This window comes from Trichosurus vulpecula, chromosome 2 (genome assembly GCF_011100635.1).
Source record: "Trichosurus vulpecula isolate mTriVul1 chromosome 2, mTriVul1.pri, whole genome shotgun sequence".
Taxonomy (NCBI): Eukaryota; Metazoa; Chordata; class Mammalia; order Diprotodontia; family Phalangeridae; genus Trichosurus; species Trichosurus vulpecula.
Window position 1 is genome coordinate 241,576,261 of NC_050574.1, and position 21,459 is coordinate 241,597,719.

Consider the following 21,459-nt stretch of genomic DNA (forward strand, 5'->3'; position numbering starts at 1 on the left):
AGTTAGTCTTTCACTACATGACTATTATGGAAATGTTTTGAATAATGATACATGTGTGGCCTATGTTGAATTGCTTGCTTTTTCAAGGTGGGTAGGTGGGAAGGGAAGAAAGGAGAGAATTTGGAACTCAAAATTCTAAAAACAAACGCTCAAATTTTTTTTTTTTACGTGCAACTGGGAAATAAGATGTACGGGCAATGGGGTATAGAAATCTATGTTGCCCTAGGAAAATATAAGGGGAAAGGCAAGGGGGGGGGCGGTGGTGACAGAAGGGAGGGCAGCCTGGGGAAAGGCATAATCACAATATATGCCATCTTGGAGTGGGGGGAGGGGCAGAAATGGAGAGAAAATTTGTAACTCAAAATCTTGTGGCAATCAGTCTTGAAAACTAAAAATATTAAATAATAAAAAATATGAAAAAAGAAAAAAAAGATATATTTGTAAGGGTGAGGGAGGGAGGGAGGTCTCCATGTGGGGAGTGTGTTCAGGGTGGGGTGAGCAAGGGCGTGGGCCTAGGCTATCAACTGCAGACCAGTGGGAGCCTCACTCCCCCAAATTCTCCCTCCACATCCCCGAACCACCTTTCAATGGGAAGTTCACCCTTGCTCAACAAAGCCTTGGCACTGGTTAAAAATTGAACACAATCCAGGCTTCAGTGCTTGCAGTGGATAAGAAGTTTAAAAGCTTTGTTCCAAGAAAATTTAAAGACATGAAAGTAAGGATCCAATGACAGGATTCTCTTCTTCCTGGGAATTCTGAAGAATATAAAGCATTGAAAGTTAGAATTTATGATCCTGAAACTAGAGATCATATGAAGAATTGTCAGCATTCGACCTCCAATCGTGAATGGGCCCATGCACCCATGTCCATTGGTAGCATTACTGAATGGCCAAGATTGTACAAGAGAAATGTTTGTCCTGAAAGATGTAGCTACAGTGGTATTTTGTGATGCACAGTTCACATAAGAAATTCATGAAAAGGTACTAAATGAAGCAGTGGGTGCCTTAATGTATCACACTATCACTTTAACATCAGAAGATCTAGAGAAATTCAAAGCTTTTCGAACAATTGTCTGAACTGACAGTGGTTTTGATAACATTGACATCAAGTCTACTGGGGATTTAAGAACTGTGGTATGCAATGTGCCAGCTGTATCAGTAGAAGAGGCTGCAGATTCTACCGTGCACCTCATCCTGAACCTCTATAGATGAACTACCTGGCTCCACCAGGCATTGCAAGAAGGCACAAGAGTCCAAAGCACGGAACAGATCCAGGAAGTTGCTTCTGGAACTGCCAGGATTCGAGGGGAGACCTTGGGCATTAGTGGATTAGGTACTGGTGGACAGGCGGTTGCACTGCGTGCCAAAGACTTTGGCTTCAGCATCATTTTCTATAACCCATGCCTGTCTGCTGACATTTAATATGCTTTAGGGCTCCAGAGGCTGAGCACTTTACAGGACCTCCTCTTTCACAATGACTGTGTGACCCCCCACTGCAGCTTGAATGAACACAATCATCATCTAATTAATGACTTCACCATTAGCCAGATGAGACAAGGGGATTTCCTGGTGAACACAACAAGAAGTGGTTTGGTAGATGAAAAAGCACTGGCACAGACCCTGAAGGAAGAAAGGATACAAGGAGCAGCCTTAGGTGTACATGTGTCAGAACCATTCAGATTTAGCCATGGTCCCCTAGATGACGCACAAAATCTGATCTGCACTCCCCATGCAGCATGGTACAGTGAGCGGGCCTCCACTGAGATGCAAGAGAAGATCTGGAGAGCCATCACAGGTCATATTCCAGACAGCCTGAAAAATTGTGTTAATAAAGATCATTTGACAGCAGCTACACATCGGGCCATTATGGATCCAGCAGTAGTTCATCCAGAGCTTAATGGTGCCACATATAGCAGGTACCCTCCAGGCATGGTGAGTGTGGCTCCAGCTGGCATCCCCGCAGCAGTAGAAGGCATAGTCCCCGGTGCCATGTCATTATTCCATGCACTCCCCACTGTGGACCATCCTCCCCATGCTCCTTCGCCTGGCCAAACCATCAAACCAGAAGGTGATAGAGACCACCCAAGTGACCAATTCCAGCCTAAGAAAATAGCATTCCCAACATTGGAGCTTTCAACTTTGAAGATGGCATGGAAAAAAAAATCTGGATTTTTGAATACAGGCAAAACCATGAACTTATAGGAGGTCACAATTGTTTTAGAAACTGATCCAATATGTAGATGTAAAAGGCAAAAGGTGTGGGAGGTGAAAAGAAAATTTGATTTTTTTTACTCCATAAAAATTGTAGTTTGTCTGCTCTCCTGTGGACTGATTCACTGTTTCTGTGTCCTATGGGTTCTTTGTTAAGCAAGAGAAGTTAGTAGTTAACTATATCATGAATGTACTTGTTTATGTATGGTTTTTAGAACATTAAAAAGGATTTGTTTGCTTAGCTGTCAACAAAAAAGAAAGCAAAAAGGCAGCATTAAAAAAAAACCTATTTTGAGATGATTTTTGAGATGACGCAGTTGGCAAATTCTCAAGACAATGAATTTTTCCCATTTTTCTTTCTACGAAGCACAGTGCATTGTTTTTTCTACCTGCTTGTCTCATTTTTTAGACTAATTTAGTAAATGAAAGAAAAAACTTTTTTTTTTTCTTATTTGGGCATGAATTTCCCTTCTTTCCAAATGAAGACAACATTGCGAAAAGATTTTGAGGAAATCAGAGCTTTCATATAAATGACCATTGTGGTTTTGGTCACCAGTTAAAGTATATACTATTGGTGGTTTGCAAAAAGGAACCAGACTGCTGAAGGGTAGCAGCATTTCATTGCCTACATTGATTCCTTCCTGGTAATATGGTAGGCTAGCAATATTTTTGGTTAAAAAGAAATAAAAATCCCAGACAAGTTTTAAAAAAAGATGTATTTGTAGTGAAACAAATGATAGAATCGATTACAAAAGACAAAAAAGTTAATTTATTGCTTGAAATTGAAAAATTTTTTCATTAACAACCTTAATATATCTAGGACAAGAAGGGAAGCAATCAAACAGGAAAAAACAAAACAAAACAAAACAATTTTGTATAAAAATTCTGATAAGGTTTTGGCATCCTAGATCTGTAATAAATAAATAAAAATGTATAAATAAATGTAATTGACATTCCCCACCAAGTAAAAGGAGACACCACCATATCTCAGTAGATAAGTACTGCACTTAAAATCAGGAAGACCTGATTTCAAATCCAGCCTTAGACACTCACTAGCTATATGACCCTGGGAAAGTCACTTAATCCTGTTTGTCTCAGTTTCCTCATCTATAAAATATGCTGAAAAAGGAAATGGCAAACCAATTAAGTATCTATGCCAAGAATACCCCTATTGGGGTCACACAAAGTCAGAAATGATTGAAAAATGACTAAACAACTAGACAAAAGGCCAAAGGATTTGAACAGTTTACAAAAAAAGTTACAAAATATTGCTAACCACATTTTTTAAAATTGCTGAGTCTTTAAAAATAAGAGAATTGCAGATCAATACAACTCTGAGGCTTTACTTCACACTCTGCATACTGGCAAAAAAATGACAAAAATGGCAACATAAATACAAAAAAAAGGCACACTAATACATCAGGAGCTGTGAAATGCTACAACCATTTTAGAAAATAATTTAGAATTATGCATATAAAGTAGCAAAATACTCTGAAATAGACACTCAGCTTCTGGGCTTATGCCCAGTAATGCCATCAGAATAAAAATGTCCCCATATTCTCCAAAATATTTGTAGTAGCCCTTTTTTAACAGCTAAGAAGAAGAAACAAAGTACATGACCATCAACGGGGGAATAGCTAAACAAATTGTGATACATGAAAGTAATGGATTATTATTGTGCTATAGAAAATTATATGTGAGATGAATACAGAAAAGTTTTGAAATTTATATAACCTGATGAAAACTGAAGTAAGCAGAGTCAAATATATATACATACATATATAATATGTCTGTGTGTGTATATATATATATATATATATTATATATATATATGTGTGTGTGTGTGTGTGTGTGTATATTTGGGGAAGAGTATACAAGATACTAGGGTGACTTAAAAAACAAAAAAATTTCCAAAAAAAATCATAAAATTTTAAAAACAAAATTCATTCACTCAAAAAGGAGAAAAAAAAATAACACCCTTCTCCAAACCCAAAATGTAATGTTCCACAAATATGTACCCACACATATATGTATATGCATATATGTGTGTATATATGTTTGTGCATGTGCTTGTGTGTATGTAATTGATTACCTTCTAGATCTTCATACTTGTTGATAAATATGTTGAAAGTTAGGATCAAATTGAACAATAACAACATGTTATTAAGATCTGAAATGAAGTGTAAAGAAGTATCTACATTTTTATGCTTTTAAGAGTTTAAGAAGTTTTTCCATTGGATTCCTTGGAATTACAGGGCAGGTAACCATTGAGTGGCCAAAGGATCAGCTACACCCTTGGTGTTCCTTTAAAAAACATGCTCTTTGTGAAGGCAGTTGAGGTAACAGACAGCCAGGAGGAGAGTGAAGTCTATGATTTGAGAAGAGACTCAGGTAGGGAAGAAGGAAATGGCATTTTAAAAGAAATAATTCTTCAGCTCTAGATGTAGGAGAGGAGACTGTTTCACTCTGCTATCCCACCTCAATTGTCTATGACATGTTTCAGTGGAACTGCTTATCCACTAGAGTACAGTACACTTAGTAGACTGGAGGGGCTTTAGAATAGATGGCACTGGCTATCAGGAATTGAGCTTCCCTAAAGAATAATCCCAAGAAGCCAAGAAGGTATTTGAGCTGAAAGTATTTGAAACTAGAAGATATGCTGTGTCGAAGGAGAACAGACTGAGTACACCATTAGACAAGAAAAGACATCATTACCCTGATTTACTAGAGATATGAGTTTCCTGGTTTAGGTATGTGGCCTTCCATGTGTGGTGAAACAGTTCCTACTAGTATGCTTGCAGCCAATCCTCCATTAATTTAATGTGGGTAGTTTTAAAAAAGTGTGACCCAGATTTTTAGGAGTAATATTTTGTTCCTAATTTTTTATAATACCATCTCGACAAATACTTCTTCTTTGACACAGCATCAACAGACTTAACATTAAAGATAAATGCACTGGTGAGGCCTATAGTTTGGGAAAACAACTGTAATTTTTAGATTGCAGACTCAGTGAAGAATTTGAATAGGTGGACCCCCCCCCCCCCGCACACTTTACCTGGGATTGTGAGTTTGGGGATAGGGTAGCTGGGGGTGGGGGGAAGGAAGTACATAAAATTAATGACAATAATGGATATGTACAGGAATTACACATTTGAGAGGAAGAAACAGAAGAGACATACAACCAAAGCACAGATGTAAAGTGGATACTCACAGGGAATACGGGGCCAGGGAACATACTTGAACGAGCAACTCATATTTCCAAATTTTTAGAGTGACTGACGCCTTCCAATGATGTCATTATTCTGATCTTGCTGTCCTCAGGGTTGCTGCCAGAGTTTTAATTTCAACTCAACATTATCCTGTTCTGTCCACATCCACCTGTTAGCCATCTGTAGCAGTAAAGCAAGATTCATGACCTCAAAGAGGACCATGAACATGCCTGTATAGTTTGGAATCACAAAGTATGAAAACTCTCTAGGTAGAAGGCAGAAAAAGTATAACATTTATTTAGACACCAGAGGATCAAACCCCAAGACCAATAACTCCAACCCGACATAGCAGTAATTGTTTTCCAAAACCAAAGTCCACCTCAATGTAACAACAAGGAATTTATAACACAGTATTACAATAAGGAACCAAGTCATACTATAACCTTCCCCCTGCTGGGGCTGCCTCATAAACACTCAGAATCCCAATTCTCTGTTTGCCTGCCTTCTCTCCCACCTCCATCATTGAAAGGGTGTAGGCCTGGGGCTTAGTACCTTTTAAATAAAGGGTATAGCCCTGCCTACAAACAAGCATTTATTTCAGCTTCCCTTAAATGGCTGCCCCTGAGGCCTATTGAATTGGTGGGAAAGGTCTTTCATCACTGTTTGGCATCACATGGATGTAGGCCTGCCTCTAATTACACCTCCTTTTATTAGCCCCACTTGAGGCCTACTGAATGGGAGGGGGAAAGATCTTTAATCACTGATTGCCATCATACCATCTTAACTTTCAGGTCATCTTATAATGATTAGAAACCCTCTCCTTGATAAAGAAAAGGAGACAGTCCTTTCAGTTGTAGTCAAGGATATCAACCAGCTAAAGACTAAAATACCAAAATAAAAGTGAAACCAAAAACATAGGCAGAGCATTTTTGGCAAGAATGAGCATATCTTCTAAACTGTCTGGTGGCTGAATTACCCCAATTCAGTTCATTATCCCCAATTAGAAATTTTGTTATTCTTCAGTCATGTCCAACTTTTTGTAACTCCAATTGGGATTTTTTTTTGGCAAAGATATTGGAGTGATTTGTCATTTCCTTCTTCTTCTTCTTCTTCTTCTTCTTCTTCTTCTTCTTCTTCTTCTTCTTCTTCTTCTTCTTCTTCTTCTTCTTCTTCTTCTTCTTCTTCTTCTTCTCTCTCTCTCTCTCTCTCTCTCTCTCTCTCTCTCTCTCTCTCTCTCTCTCTCTCTCTCTCTCCCTCCCCACCCTGCCAGGGCATCGGGTGGGTTCAGGGAAGTACCTCTGGTGTGAAAGCTCTTGAGCACTTTCCAGGGCTGCTTTCCATCTTTGGCGTCCACCTATCACACCTAACTTTCACCTGTGGCTCCATGAAGCTGTAGCATGTGCATAGGCCATACCCCAGTAAATCATTTCAGCAGATGATCTAAACCAGTTTGAGAGTAACCAAGGAGTCTCAAACCCATTGGTGAGTTAGGCTGGTATCTATCCCAATGTAACAGCAATCAGAGTGGGACTTTTTTTTACTGTTTTCTCCTTTGGAATACTGAGGTAATCAAGTACCTTTGATGAGTTTTGCTTTTCAGATGTAATGGCGAGCAAAGTAGAATTTTTGTTCTTTGTTTTGGAGTGCTTCTCAGCACTAACGAATTTTTGATTGAATTGGGAGTCTTTCATGACCTGCTTACATTGAGGGAATGCCTAGTTCTACCCTCTGACCCTGAGGAAGTGTTTAAGTCACAAGAAGGCCTAAGTCACTTGGGTTTGAGTCACATGGTTTTGATACCCTTTGACTGTGAAGAACTGTATATAAACTCGGAGGTTAGCATTTTGCCTTTGGGGGCACACTCATTGAAAGAGTGTTGGTTATGAGGCTCTGGGTAGCCATTGAAGTAGCCCCCCAGCTTGGAAAAACCCATGCTGCTTCTCTGATAACTATGTATTGTGATTTGGTCTGTTTATATGGTCTCCATTTGTAATTTCTGTTTGTATTTGCTCTGAAGTTCAGGGTGCTGACTTTTTTCCTTTGAACTAAGTAAATCATATAAGTATGTTTAATTGAAGTGAGATTGTAAATCCCTTAAAGTTGCTTTCCTTAGAAAAGCAGATCAAAGAATCTGTGCTAGCAGCCCTTCTGTGTGCTCTTGTTGATCTTGTTATTGGTCTTTCACCTCCACAGCAGTTGCTAGCTGCAAAGCATATGAATGCTTCCCCTTGTAGAATTGGTGTATCAGAACAATCTGTTCCAAGAGCCAAAAAGGCAGCTGAAGCAATCATTGTGGAGTGCTTAGAGCTTGGTTAGACATCAAAGAGGCCAAGGTTATCCACTGCATCTTGAGCCATCACCAGTCATCTTGATTATGTCCTGTCGCTGGACTGTGATGACTCTGGAAGAGAGACTGAGGCTGACAACTTTGTGCAACTATGCCTTAATTAAATTCAATTTATGTATGAGTCAAAAGACATCACCCATACCATTTTACCATTTTTACCTATCTTAAAATCCTGTGGCAACAGGCAAGTGACAAAGCAGCAGGTGTGGATGTACTGGGAGTTATAATTGCAATCCTACGCACAGGCAGTCCAGGCCATAAGGTCTTCCTCTCACTGGAAGCAGCAGTGGGATATGATAGACCCCTGAGTTTCTGACCTGCCTTTTAAGAATCACACTGCTCACCTCCTGATGTGAGGAACAGCCTAGAAAAAGTTCCATAAAAATTGTCTGCTTACCCAACCCTGGCCTGATTACCACAGCAGGTGGGAAACCCCACCCAGTGGTCAAAACTTAAAAAAAAAACGTACAAAAATGTCTGCAAAGATGAATCCACTCATCATCAGCACATGGAATATGTGCATACTGATAGACATCACAAAATCCAGTGGACCTGAAAGATGAACAGCTCTTGTTGCAAGAGAACTCAACAGGTTTCATATGCACATAATAGCCCTGAGTGAAACAAGGTTGGCAAATGAAGGCTAGCTAAATGAAGTTGGAGCTGGGTAGACATTTTTCTGGAGTGGCTACAATGAACGGGAGTCCTATGAAGCTGGTATAGGTTTTGCAATCAAATTTAATCTACTCAACATGCTTGTATAACTACCAAAAGGAATGAATGGCATGCTCATGACAATGCAATTGCCACTTGCAGGAAAATGCCTTGCCATCATCATCAGTGTTTATGTTCCCACCATGACAAACTCTGATGAGGTCAAAGAAAAAATTTATGAAGACCTGAATACCCTTATTATCAGTGTGCCAAAAGAGTACAAGCTTATAATTCTATATGACTTTAATACTCAAGTAGGCTCAGACTAACAGACTTTGTAGGGAGTCCTAGGGAGGAATGGAGTTGGAAACAGAAATAGCAATGGTCACTTACTACTGAAGACTTGTGCATCTCATGACCATCTCATCACCAACACTGTCTTCTGTTTACCCAAATGTATTAAAACTTCAAGGACGCTAACTTGGAGCAAACATTGGCATTTTGTAGACTATATAATTGTAAGGAAAAGAGACAGGATGTGAGAGTAATGAAGGCAATGTATGGTGCAGAGTGCTAGACTGATCAGAGAGTTATCCTGTCCAAGCTAAATATTCACATTCAACAAAAGTGGTGGCCCCAAGGCAAAATTACTACCAGAGGAATTATTGTCAACATATTAGAGCTCTTCTCTGAAAGGGAACAGTGTGTTGCTAACTTGGAGGGAAAGTTGAGACAATACAGTTGGTGACAGTGGAGCAGAAAAAGAATGGGCAGCTTTCAATGACTTGATGTGTAGCACTGCATTTACTCACCTGGATCAGAACATTTGGAAATGTCAACTGGTTTGATAAAAATGATGGGGAAATTCAGAAGCTGCTAAATGAAAAATGAGAACTCCACAGGATTTACCATCAGGATAGTTCATCCATGTCTATTAAGGCAGAATTTAATTTCACCGAGAATATGGTATAAGCAAAGCTTAGAGACATGCAGGATTCTAGGCTCAGTAAGAAGGCAGATGAAATTCAATTTCATGCTGATAGTAACAATCCAAAGCATTTTTATGATGTCCTGAAGTCTACTTATGGGCCAAACATCTATGGCACATTTCAACTACTCAGTAATGATGGAGCTACATTGATTAGTGATAAGGACATGATCCTAGAGAGAGCGGCTGAACACTTCCATAGTGTTCTCAAAAGACCATAACCAATCACTGCTGAAGCCATTTACTGTTTACCTCAGGTTGAAGTCAATACATTGCCCTATAACATGGGCTAGTTATGCCTGATCTGTGGTAGAATATTCCAAGCTCATATTGGTCTGATCAGCCACAGTCAGACATACTGTAACTTGACTGTGGCATAGTGATATCAATTTAGTCCCCTTCCAGAACAAAGGACAACAATAAACACACACACACACACACACATATGTATATATGTATACACATACATACACACTTATAGGGTACATATGAACATGCCTTAAATGTACATTAAAATATATGCTATGTATATGCATATATCAAACATAACATATTGATAGTAACATAAAACATCAAATTATGATAATATATAAAATATATTAGTAAGCAACAAAGCCCTTGCTTTCTGCTGTAAAAAACTCATTATTCCCAAATAGAAATATTTAAAGATAAAACAATAAACAGCATTTCCTTATTTGATACATTTAGTAGGGATAATGAAAACCATTGTCAGGTTGCCTTCTAAGTCTTCTAATAGACGTTCAGGCCAATAAAAGCATAGTAAAAATGTTGAAATTATGAATTTGAGAACTATGTTAATGTCTAATCTTTGGATGTTTCCCCATCAAAAATTTACTCTTTATCAATTGACTATTCAAAGACAACATGAAATTTGTGATCGACATCTGTCTGAGAAGTCTGAGCTCAAGTATTACCAAGTATCAGTGTAACCAGAATGGCTTTTGTTTTCTTTGAATGACTCAGCTTACCTCATTGAGCCTCTGGACACTGTGGCTTGCTCTTCCGGGGCAGGAGGCCCGGGGAGCATGCCGGGAAGCAGACAACTTCCTGTGTGATGAGTCATGGGGCTGGCTGAGGGGAGGTGTTAATGTCTATGCTAGGGGGAGGGGCCAACTCAGGAACCAATCGGCCCTGGTCATTCGGGCGGAGCTTGATGATGTCAAAAACCCTATAAGAGGGGAGAGGACAGCTTGAAGATTCTCTTTTTCCTTTTCCGGTTGGAGCCAGCGACAGTTACATCGTCAGTTACAGCGACCGTTACATCGTCAGTTTCAGTTGCAGCTTCAGTTACAGACACGGACACAGCTGAGGCAGGAGCTGCCAGTAGCAGAGCTGATCTACGGGAGGAAGCTGAACAAAGACTTCAGGCCAGTGGGTAATCTTATTACCATCGAGGGGGAAGCATGATTTTGCTTTACGCAATCATGCTTCTCTGTAGCCTCCTGGTTACTCTTGCAAGGCGTACTTATTGGGCCTGGAAGATTTTGATCAACGTATCAAAATGGGGCTTCTGGTTCATGGGTTGGTTACTGTGGAGCCTAAATAAATGTTTTGATTCTTCTGCCTTCTACTTTGAGAGTTTCTTATATCCGGCGGTTCCGAACCTTTCAGACATGTTTATGATCCTCTTTGAGATTATAAACTCTGCCCTCCTGATACATTTGGCGTCACGAACAGGATCGCTAGGTATAAGATCTCTATTTAGAAGCAGAACAATTTCAGAGGAAGAGATGAATATCCCAGGATGGGAGGATCCATTTTATTCCTCCCTAGCAAAAGAATTGGCTAAAAAAGCTGGACCCTGTGAAAACTGGGAACCAAGGCTACGGAGAGGAGATCCTAGGGATTTGGAAAAGTGTTTACGAGAAGTTGGGATTCAGTCAGGGGCATCACTATCTAGGCAAAGCTGGATAGTGTTATCAGCCTACCGGCTAGTATACGAAAGATTGAGATTAAGTGAAAGACATGGGGGCACTCCTACCCCACAGGAAGAAGAGGAATCTCAGATAGCAGGAGACCAAACTGACTCAAATGAGAACTTTTCTATTAATGTGGCTAAGAGCAACAGGAGACCAAAAAAGCCCAGAGTGCATTTCAACCCAGCCCAGAAAGAGCCTGACTGCCTGCTTCGTCCTAGCCATGGTGGCAGAGGAAGTGAGTGGGGAGAGAATGAGACAATGTTAGGGGCTGAGGCACAAAACACTACTGGGGTTCAGGATGTGCCTCACACAGAGAATAGGAGATGGTTAAATGATCAGACAAGGGCTCGACCCATACAAAGAAGGAAGACAGAAACCCGAGGTGAAGATTCAGTTACAAGGGAAATTCAGGAAGATTTCTCACCGCAAGAGGTCACAGATATTTTGAGTAGATTCAGCCAAAGAATAGGAGAACCATTGATATCTTGGATGGTAAGACTCAGTGATCAAGGGGCCGGTGGAATATCAGTAGATGGGACAGACTGCATGAGATTCATAGGTATCAGCCATGATCCTCTAGTTCAACAAGCTTTTAGGGAACATCATCAGCAAGGAGATGGTGATAGCGGGACTACTCTGTTGGCATTAGCCGCTGTGGGATGCAATAAGAGATATGCTACTGATTCTATGTGGCCCACTGAGCACAGACCCTGGTATTCACTTAGAGATTGTATCATGAGACTAAAGGAGGAGGTAATGAAGACTGCCATTATGACAGGAACTGCAGACAAATATTACAATGATTCAATGGAACTGCCTCATAGGAATTTAATAATTAGGACAGCTCCCCCTGCTTATAAACAACTAATTTTGAATTTATTACTTGGAGAAGTAGGGAGCCGTCTTACAACAGTGATAAATAAGATTTTACAGTTATATGACTTAGGTGACTGGGGAAGGGATAGATCTCCTCGAGAGAGAAGGGTGAATAACCAGCAAACTTGGCGCCAAAGGAGAGTAACAAGGAAAGAAATGTTTACTGCTTTATTGAGAGCAGGAGTAGGTTTTGAAATGATAGATGGAATTCCAACCAATGAATTATACAGAATGTATAGAGGACTTGATAACACGAGAAATAGGGAAATAAGAACTGCTCCTGCAAGCCCACAAGCCACTCAGAGTGAAGGTGACCTTGTGTGATCAACGGATGAAAACTTGTACATTTGGGGAAAGGCTGGGAGGACAATCTTAGTCTATATCTAGGGTGGGATCCTCTTGGCTTCCTCATTATGTTCCTTTTGAAAAGAAACATTTCCCACCTGAGTTTGGCTCTGATGTTGGATCTTTGCATAACTGAAATCTCAACCAAACTTGAGATGATTTTATTTGAAGAATTATAGTCCATACTTGTCTATTCTTTTTGTCCTTTGTTTTGGCTAACCTTGTTGCTAGTTTTGTTTCCTTCAGGCTTAAGCACCCTGTACTTTCCGGTGACTGCCTAAGCATGTAGCATTCTTGGAATTCCTGCCAGCTCGTTAAAGAAATGACCTCTGGAATGGGACTTTTTGGGGGCAGGGCCATCTCTACATCCAATTTCAGCATGAAGAAGCTATGGAAAATGAGACCTTCACCCCTCACCCCAAGATTTTGAGCCCCAATCGTTCAAGGGGGGTGGAAATGATGATAGTGTTCTGTTTACTTATTTTGTGTTATCCTTGCTGTGTTGTTTTATTGTTATGATATTATTGATCCTATGTAATGGATACAAGGATTTAGGGGTGGACATTTGAATTATTAATAATTATTTTGGGGATGATTGATTGAAGAGATTATTTTGCTGGGATCTAGGGGTGGATCGCATTTGAATCGTTAACCAATGTTTGGGAATGTCACTGAATGATATGTTTTGCTTTATAATGAATGATATGTTTTAGTTTCCTTTGTAATTGGATCACAATGTATGTTCTAGGATACATGGCTGATTAGATTATGTATCCTATAACAAGGGGTGGAGTGTAACCAGAATGGCTTTTGTTTTCTTTGAATGACTCAGCTTACCTCATTGAGCCTCTGGACACTGTGGCTTGCTCTTCCGGGGCAGGAGGCCCGGGGAGCATGCCGGGAAGCAGACAACTTCCTGTGTGATGAGTCATGGGGCTGGCTGAGGGGAGGTGTTAATGTCTATGCTAGGGGGAGGGGCCAACTCAGGAACCAATCGGCCCTGGTCATTCGGGCGGAGCTTGATGATGTCAAAAACCCTATAAGAGGGGAGAGGACAGCTTGAAGATTCTCTTTTTCCTTTTCCGGTTGGAGCCAGCGACAGTTACATCGTCAGTTACAGCGACCGTTACATCGTCAGTTTCAGTTGCAGCTTCAGTTACAGACACGGACACAGCTGAGGCAGGAGCTGCCAGTAGCAGAGCTGATCTACGGGAGGAAGCTGAACAAAGACTTCAGGCCAGTGGGTAATCTTATTACCATCGAGGGGGAAGCATGATTTTGCTTTATGCAATCATGCTTCTCTGTAGCCTCCTGGTTACTCTTGCAAGGCGTACTTATTGGGCCTGGAAGATTTTGATCAACGTATCAAAATGGGGCTTCTGGTTCATGGGTTGGTTACTGTGGAGCCTAAATAAATGTTTTGATTCTTCTGCCTTCTACTTTGAGAGTTTCTTATATCCGGCGGTTCCGAACCTTTCAGACATGTTTATGATCCTCTTTGAGATTATAAACTCTGCCCTCCTGATACAATCAGGGAAATTATCTATGCAGGCAATATCTGAATAAAGTATACCACAAAATCTCCCTCCTTCCTCTGACCCCATTTCTGTACTACCATTCTATAGTATATGACAATGTGCACATTATTTAAAAGAAAGGGAAAAACTATCAGAAATGTGGAATTAGATGAGCTGAAAGAAACCTTAGAAAGCCTGAAGCAGAAACCCCTCATATTGTAGAAAAAAAAGAAACTTCAGTTTCAGGTTGGTGAAATAGCTCACTCAAATTCACATAGTTAGTGGTAGAATGAGCAGCAAAAGTCAAATCACCCACTCTCTAACTCTTTCAACTTTTTGACTCAGGCCACTTAATAAAAGACACATTGTGGAGACTATTCTAACATTAGGATTTTGGAATAGAAGATCTCTAGTCTCTTTCAGTTTTAAAGTTCTATGATTTAGTGATAGTCATTTTGTGTTTCTATAATGTGTATGAGACAGTCAGAGAGAGACAGAGACAGAGAGGGACAGAGGGAGAGAGGGAAAGAGAAGGAGACACACAGAGAGACAGAGAGATGGAGACAGCGACAGATAGAGACAGAAAGCTTATGATGCCCTGTTAAGGAAAAAGGTTTGGTAGTAAAGGAAAATGCTGGCTTAATATATTAATTCTTTTGTAAATTTGTAAGGATAAAGAGGATAGTATGAAGTTAGGAATACTAAAACTTCATATAACAGAAAGAAGTAGTGAAAGAAAGATGAATATAAAGAGAGCTTAGCATAGACTCCAGTTGAGCCAGATAAGCCCATGAGCATTAAAAAATTAAAAAAAAGAAAAACAAACAAATGAAAAGAGAACCAATATGTCAGCATTTCCAGAAAAAACTTTTCATTAGAACTGACTCATATCATCTGCACTCCAATAAGCTTAATCGCCAACATATGTATGTGAAGAAGTGTAAACGGCAAGAAAGAAAATGAAAAATGAGCAGCTTAACCCAAACAAGCATACAGAGAACTCTATGACTGCAGTAGCAAATTATTTTATAATACTGATTGATCAGTTCTTAAGTCATATGAAAGAAGGAAATACGGGAGATAAATGAGGTGAAAGCGTTAGAATTAAAAGTTATACTAATATCAAAAAACAATCAAGAGGATATCAGTAACTAATAATCCATATTCCCACTTTCTCATGCATATCAAGTCTTTATATGCACGATTTATATATTTTCATAAAATACCCAAATACGAGACAGGATTAGCCATATTTTTGCTAACTTTTTTGTAAAGGCCATATCTTCATACATTAGTTAAATATTGCAGAAAGTGAGCCAAGATGATGGAGCAAGCAGTAAGTTACTCTTACCCTCCCATATTGACCTCTAAAAAAAGAAAAAAAAATAACACCCTGGAAAAAATCCTGGAACTGCAGAGTCAGTGGAAAGATGAGTAGTGTCTTAGCCCAAGAAATTTGGAGGATCAGTAGGAAAGGTCCATTTCACTGAGGCTAAAAGAGAGCACATTCAAGAACAGATAATGTTCCAGCAAGCTGATGGCAAGCCCCACTTCAGCAAACCAATGGGAGATCCTGAGCCCCATGATGGTAGAACAGTCAAATGCCAACACTAGGACATCCCCTATATACCCTACCACAGCCAAGGGAACTGGAAGACTCTAGCTGAGAGAAGCACCACATGCACCATCACAGCTCAAGGTAGTCAGGCCTCCTCCAGTGCCCGGACCTCTCTGTGCTCTGGGGCAGCCCCAGGTGGGCAGGAGTCCTCCAGCAGCTGACCTCCATGCCCTTCAGTGTAGCCCAGGGTGGGCAGGTTTCAGCACAGCCCAGCATGGGCAGGCTTCTTCCAGCAGCCAGACCCCCACACGCTTCATTATAGTCCCAAGGAAATGCAGAAAAAACCACACCTGGCCTAATCATACACCAGACACTACCACCAGGACCCCAGTTCAGTACCAGGTAAGCTGACAGACCCTTACAGAATCTACTCACCAGTACCTGAGGCCCCAGAACGCAAAGCCAGTAACAAGATCCTTGGCCCCAAGCATAAGAAGCTTGTGACATTGCTCCTTGTACCCCAGAAGAAGAGCTCAGCTTTAAAAGCCAGAAAATAGGCAACAAAATGATTAAAAAGCAAAAAAAAAAAAAAACCACTGACCATATACTCTTTTAATTGGGACAGAGAAGATCAAAACACAAACCCAGAAGAGGGCAACATTATCAATATACCTACACCTGAAATGTCAAAGGGAAATATGAATTGGTTTCATGCCCAAAAGCTTTCTTGAAAGAGCTCAAAAATAATTTTTACAAGTCAAATAGTTTTTACAAGTCAAACAGTTTTTCTACTGGGAAAAGAAATAAGAGGTATACAAGAGAGTATCAATAGCTTGGAAAAGGAAGTACAAAAATAGACTGTAGAAAACAATTTCTCAAAAAAAAATACAAGTGGCCAAATGGGAAAAAAATCCACTGAAGAAAACAACTCCTTAAAAAGGAGAATTGGCCAGATGGAAAAGAAGGTGCAAAAGCTAACTAAAGAAAATAATTCATTAAAAATTGGAATTGGGCAAGGGAAGCTAATGATTCTACAAAACATCAAGAATCAGTTAAACAAAATCAAAACAATGAACAAATAGAGCAAAATGAAAAAAAAATTGCAGAACATATATGATCTCATTGTGTTTACATTTGAGTGAAAGAGAGGGACCAATTTCACAAGATTTGAGCTGGAAAGGGACCATACATCCCAAGAGGATGTTTATGGGCTTGAATCATTGGAGTTTTTGGATTTGTGGCCACCGAAATCCCCCTTCTTTTCCTACTGATATTAGGTTCTGGGTATTGGTAGAGTGGTCTTGTAAACATTGACAAGTTTCTCCTTTCTACAAATGCAAAACTTGGAATCTCTGTAGGTCTCCCTATTGTTTCTTTTTTTTGTACTGGGCAGAACATATTCAGCATACTAAAAGCTTGACTTTCCTGTAGTGACCAACAGTGGCTTCTAGGACTCAAGGTTTCAGGATACCTGTGATTATGGAAAAGAAGAACATCATTTTCCAACTCTGATGTTGAACACTTGACTGACAGCATAGGTAGCAGGGTCAGACAGCACCAGAAATATTGCTTTGCGAAATGGGAAGGGGGAAAGTTTGCTACCAATGTATTTTCCTGCTACTTACTCTGCTTTTACATTTTAAGAAAATTGTCCTTTATGCCCCAAGTGTAATTAATTACTGGCTGATTGCAGGAAAGAAAACCAGAATGAATGAATGGAGCCTGAGAGTATTAATTTAAGGACATATGAAACAAAATCCAGCTGAGACAGTTAGGAATACTAGAAGTGATCTGAAACAAACATTAAAATACTTTACTTGGAAGATGGCTATTTGGTTGGTGAAAATGCAGCCTTTAAGTGTACCCTTCAACAAAATTTCTTGAAAACATTGAAATCATTTAAATATCTTAAAAATGGAACCTGAGACATAATTTAAAAATCATATAATTTTTAATATCAAAGGAAGCATAATACAAGAAGATGGGTACCAAAGGCATTTTCCATGTAATGGAGGTTGCTCAGTGTAGAGTCTGAATGGAAGGACTTCCTATAGACCTAGATGTTTCTATTTATGGATATCGTTCTGCTGATTATATGCAAGTCTGAAATGAAATTCTCCTTAAGGAGATGCAGGACTGTACAAAAACAAACAAACAAACAAAATGATCAGTACAATAATACACACAGGGAAAAAAAAAACAAGTCATTGAAGAATTACTATTTTTCAGACTGCGATATTTAATTTAATGTATTAAACCATCTTCTAAAGTGCGAGGCCGAGAGTCAGGAAGACTTGAATTCACATCCAGTCTTACTTAGTAGCTTTGTGACCCGGGGCAAGACACTTAACCATTTTTGCCTCAATTTCCTCATCTGTAAAATGAGCTGGAGAAGGAAATGGGAAGGTAGTCCTGTATCTTTGCCAAGAAAACCCCAAAGGGGTCATAAAGGGTTGGATACTACTGAAAGGACTGAATAACAAAATGCCTATTTTAGACAGAGCAGATAAGCAATGTATGAGGGCCAGAACTGAATATTAAAAGAATAGGTTGGATTACATTTAGGAAATTACAAAGCACTTTAAATAATCCTAAATGGTACCCCAAAACAGAAAGCTATCTTTTTTCCCCTTTGATACTGATAGCCTTCTAGCGAAAATATACATCTATGAGTCATGGAGCATATGAAATCTTGAGAACAGAATAAAGATGACAGACAAGACAATGGAGAGAAAGGGTTAATAAATGTTGTCTGACATATAATTAATGATGACTTGCACAAAAGAAGGATTATAGGAAGTATATGAAAAGAGATGGGCTTGTCATATGATGAAAGGAAATGACAAGTGGACAGGATGCATACTCCATTGATACCCACTTATTTATATCTTTATTTTTGAAGGGAGGAGAGGCAATCAGGGTTGAATGACTTGCTCAGGGTTACACAGCTAGCAAGTGTCTGAAGTCAGATTTGAACTCAGGTCTTCCAGACTCCAGGGCTGGTGCTCTATTCACTATACCACCTACCTGCCCTGTTATCTACTTGTTTCTAAAAGACATAGAGGAAATATAGTGAGTGTATAGATACTTCTTCAAGCATTCGTGGGATGGAAATGGACAATAGTCACGCAAGATTAGAAAGCTGAAATGGCTTGAAATTTACATCATAGTAAGTAATAGTAATATCAATAAGATTATGAATCCATTAATATATTGAAGTATCAAATGAGAAAGAGAAAGGGAGGGAGAAGCAATTTAAAGGAATATTCCTTACTAGTACATTTATTTCTATTGCTAATAATGGTGTATTTATGAACTAATTTTGCCCTCAAAGCACATAAAAATACAGTGCTAATTATATTTTAAGAAGATTCAGTTAATTTATTTCCTCCTTGGGAAATAGTACAAACATGCTTTTAATTTTCGAGAAGATGCTTATAGGACACTTTATATATGGAAGAAGGTTGTACTTTAAAAATAATTCTTTTTAACACCAAGGTTTTAGAACATAAAATCCAATCTACAGCTCTAACTTAGGCTTCCTCTCAGGAGATTTAAAGCAGTTGTGTCACTTCACTAAACAAAGTGCCTCTGTGAACATGCTGAGAGAGACTACAAGTCCCTTAACAGCAAGAATACTGAGAAACTTAAGAGGCATAAAGGAGAATACTGTACCGCTCCCCCCTCTGGGTTGTTAGTGTGGCTTCCTTTAGAATTGGCTGGGATAATCCTTTTAAAGACTCACTAGTATAGAGGGTTTGTTAGGAGCTTTGAAGAGGTTGTGTTTAATCTACAATTTGGACAGAATCAATTGCATAGACTGCTAAACAAAATGAAGAAATAATGGAAGGAAAATGGTAGGAAAAACAATGATAAAAAGAGCAAAGTTAGAATAGAAAAATGAAGGGAAAGTGAGATAAGAGAAGGAAACTGGCCATACTGCTTTATAAAGAAAGCATTGTGACTAATTTTATGCGACTAATCTGGAGCAGTTTTACTGCAAATTCGTTATTGCCCCTACATCCAAGCTAAATTTCTTCTGCAAGTTCAAGCTCTCTATTGGCTAGCCAGGGCTTCTCTACCTAAACAAATCCCCACTAACCTTCCTCTCCAGAGATTCACCAAGAAACCTTGGCTTGTGTGGAGATCTTCCCATCTCCATCAGTTCAATGGCCATCCTCCTTACCTTAACAACTACGTTCTAGATCTGACCTCCAGAGTCTTTTGAATTAATCTACTCAGCTTTGTAATTCCACCCAGGTGCTTAACTGTATTGGTGGCAAGTTCTCCTGATCTGCTGTATCTAGCCAGCTCCAGGCACATGTCACATCCCATCTAGCCATACCAAGAAACCTGAACAAATGCGGGTATATTCATACGATCAAAGATTTAAAGACAGAAGGGACTTTAGATGCCATTTAGTCAACTTTCCTCATTTTACAAATGAAGAATTGAGGCTGAGAGAGACTAAGTGGACATTTCCACACAATATATAATGGTCTCAGGTAAGATTTAAACAATGTTTTTTTTCTGTCCCCAATTAATAAATAGTCAAAAGATATGAACAGTTTTTACATGAAGTAATCAAAGCTATCTATGGCCATATGAAAAAAAAAATTTTCTAACTCACTATTGATTGTAGAAGTGCAAATTAAGACAATTCTGAGGTACTCCCTCACACATATTAGATTAGCTAAAAGCACAGAAAAGGAAAATGAAAAATGTTGGAAGGCATGTTGGAAAAATGAGACATTAATGCACTGTTGGTGGAGTTGTGAACTGATTCACCATTTTGAGGAGCAATTTACCCAAATGGCTATAAATGCATACCCTTTTATCTAACAATACTATTAGTAGGTTTGTATCTCCAAAGAGATTTTTTAAAAGGGAAAAATATGTATATGTACAAAAATACTTATAACAGCTCTTTTCTGGTGGCAAAGAATTGAAAATTGAGTGGATGCCCATCAATTGGGGAATAGCTGAACAAATTGTGGTATGTGATTATGATGCAATGTAATTGTACTATAATAAATGATGAGCAGGATGCAGTCAGAAAAACCTGGCAAGACTTGCATGGGCTGATGCAAAGTGAAATGTAATGTGTACAAAGTAACAGCAATATTGCAAGATGATCACCTGTGAATGACTTAGCTGCTCTCAGCAATACAATGACACAAGACGACTCTGAAGGACTTATGATGAAAAATGGTATCTATCCATCCACAGAGAAAAAACTGATGGTGTCTCAATATGGACTGAAACATTTGGTTTTTACTTTCTTTATTTTTCCTAAGGGTTTTTGTTGTTCTATGTTTTCTTTCACAACATGACTATTATTGAAATGTTTTCCATGACTGCAAATGTCTAACCTCTCTTGAGTCACACAGATAAAGTATTCCTTGATCCCCTAATTGGTTTATAGTATCAGCCTTTATACCTAGATCATGTACCTATTTGGACTTTATTCTGGTATATGGCTTCAGATATTGGCCTATGCTCAGGTTCCACCATACTATTTTCCAGTTTTCCTGGCACTTTTTGTCACACAGTGAGTTCTTATCCCAGAAGGTGAGAGTCTTTGGTTTTATCAAACAGTAGATTGCTATAGCCATTGACTACTGTGTCTTGTGTTCCTACCCTATTCCACTGATGTACTCCTCTATTTCTTAGCCAGTGCCAAGTCATTTTGATGATAGCTGTTTTATAAAACAATTTAGGATATGGTATGACTAGACCACCTTCCTTAGCATTTCTTTTCATTAATTCCCTTGATATTCTGGACCTATTGATCTTCCAGATGAATTTTGATATT

At 39.2% G+C, this 21,459-nt stretch overlaps 1 pseudogene; it reads left to right on the top strand.

Moving 5' to 3' along the window:
- The first annotated feature begins 587 nt into the window (after nt 1–587).
- On the top strand, nt 588–2,201 carry LOC118836936 (annotated as a pseudogene).
- The last annotated feature ends 19,258 nt before the right edge of the window (nt 2,202–21,459 follow it).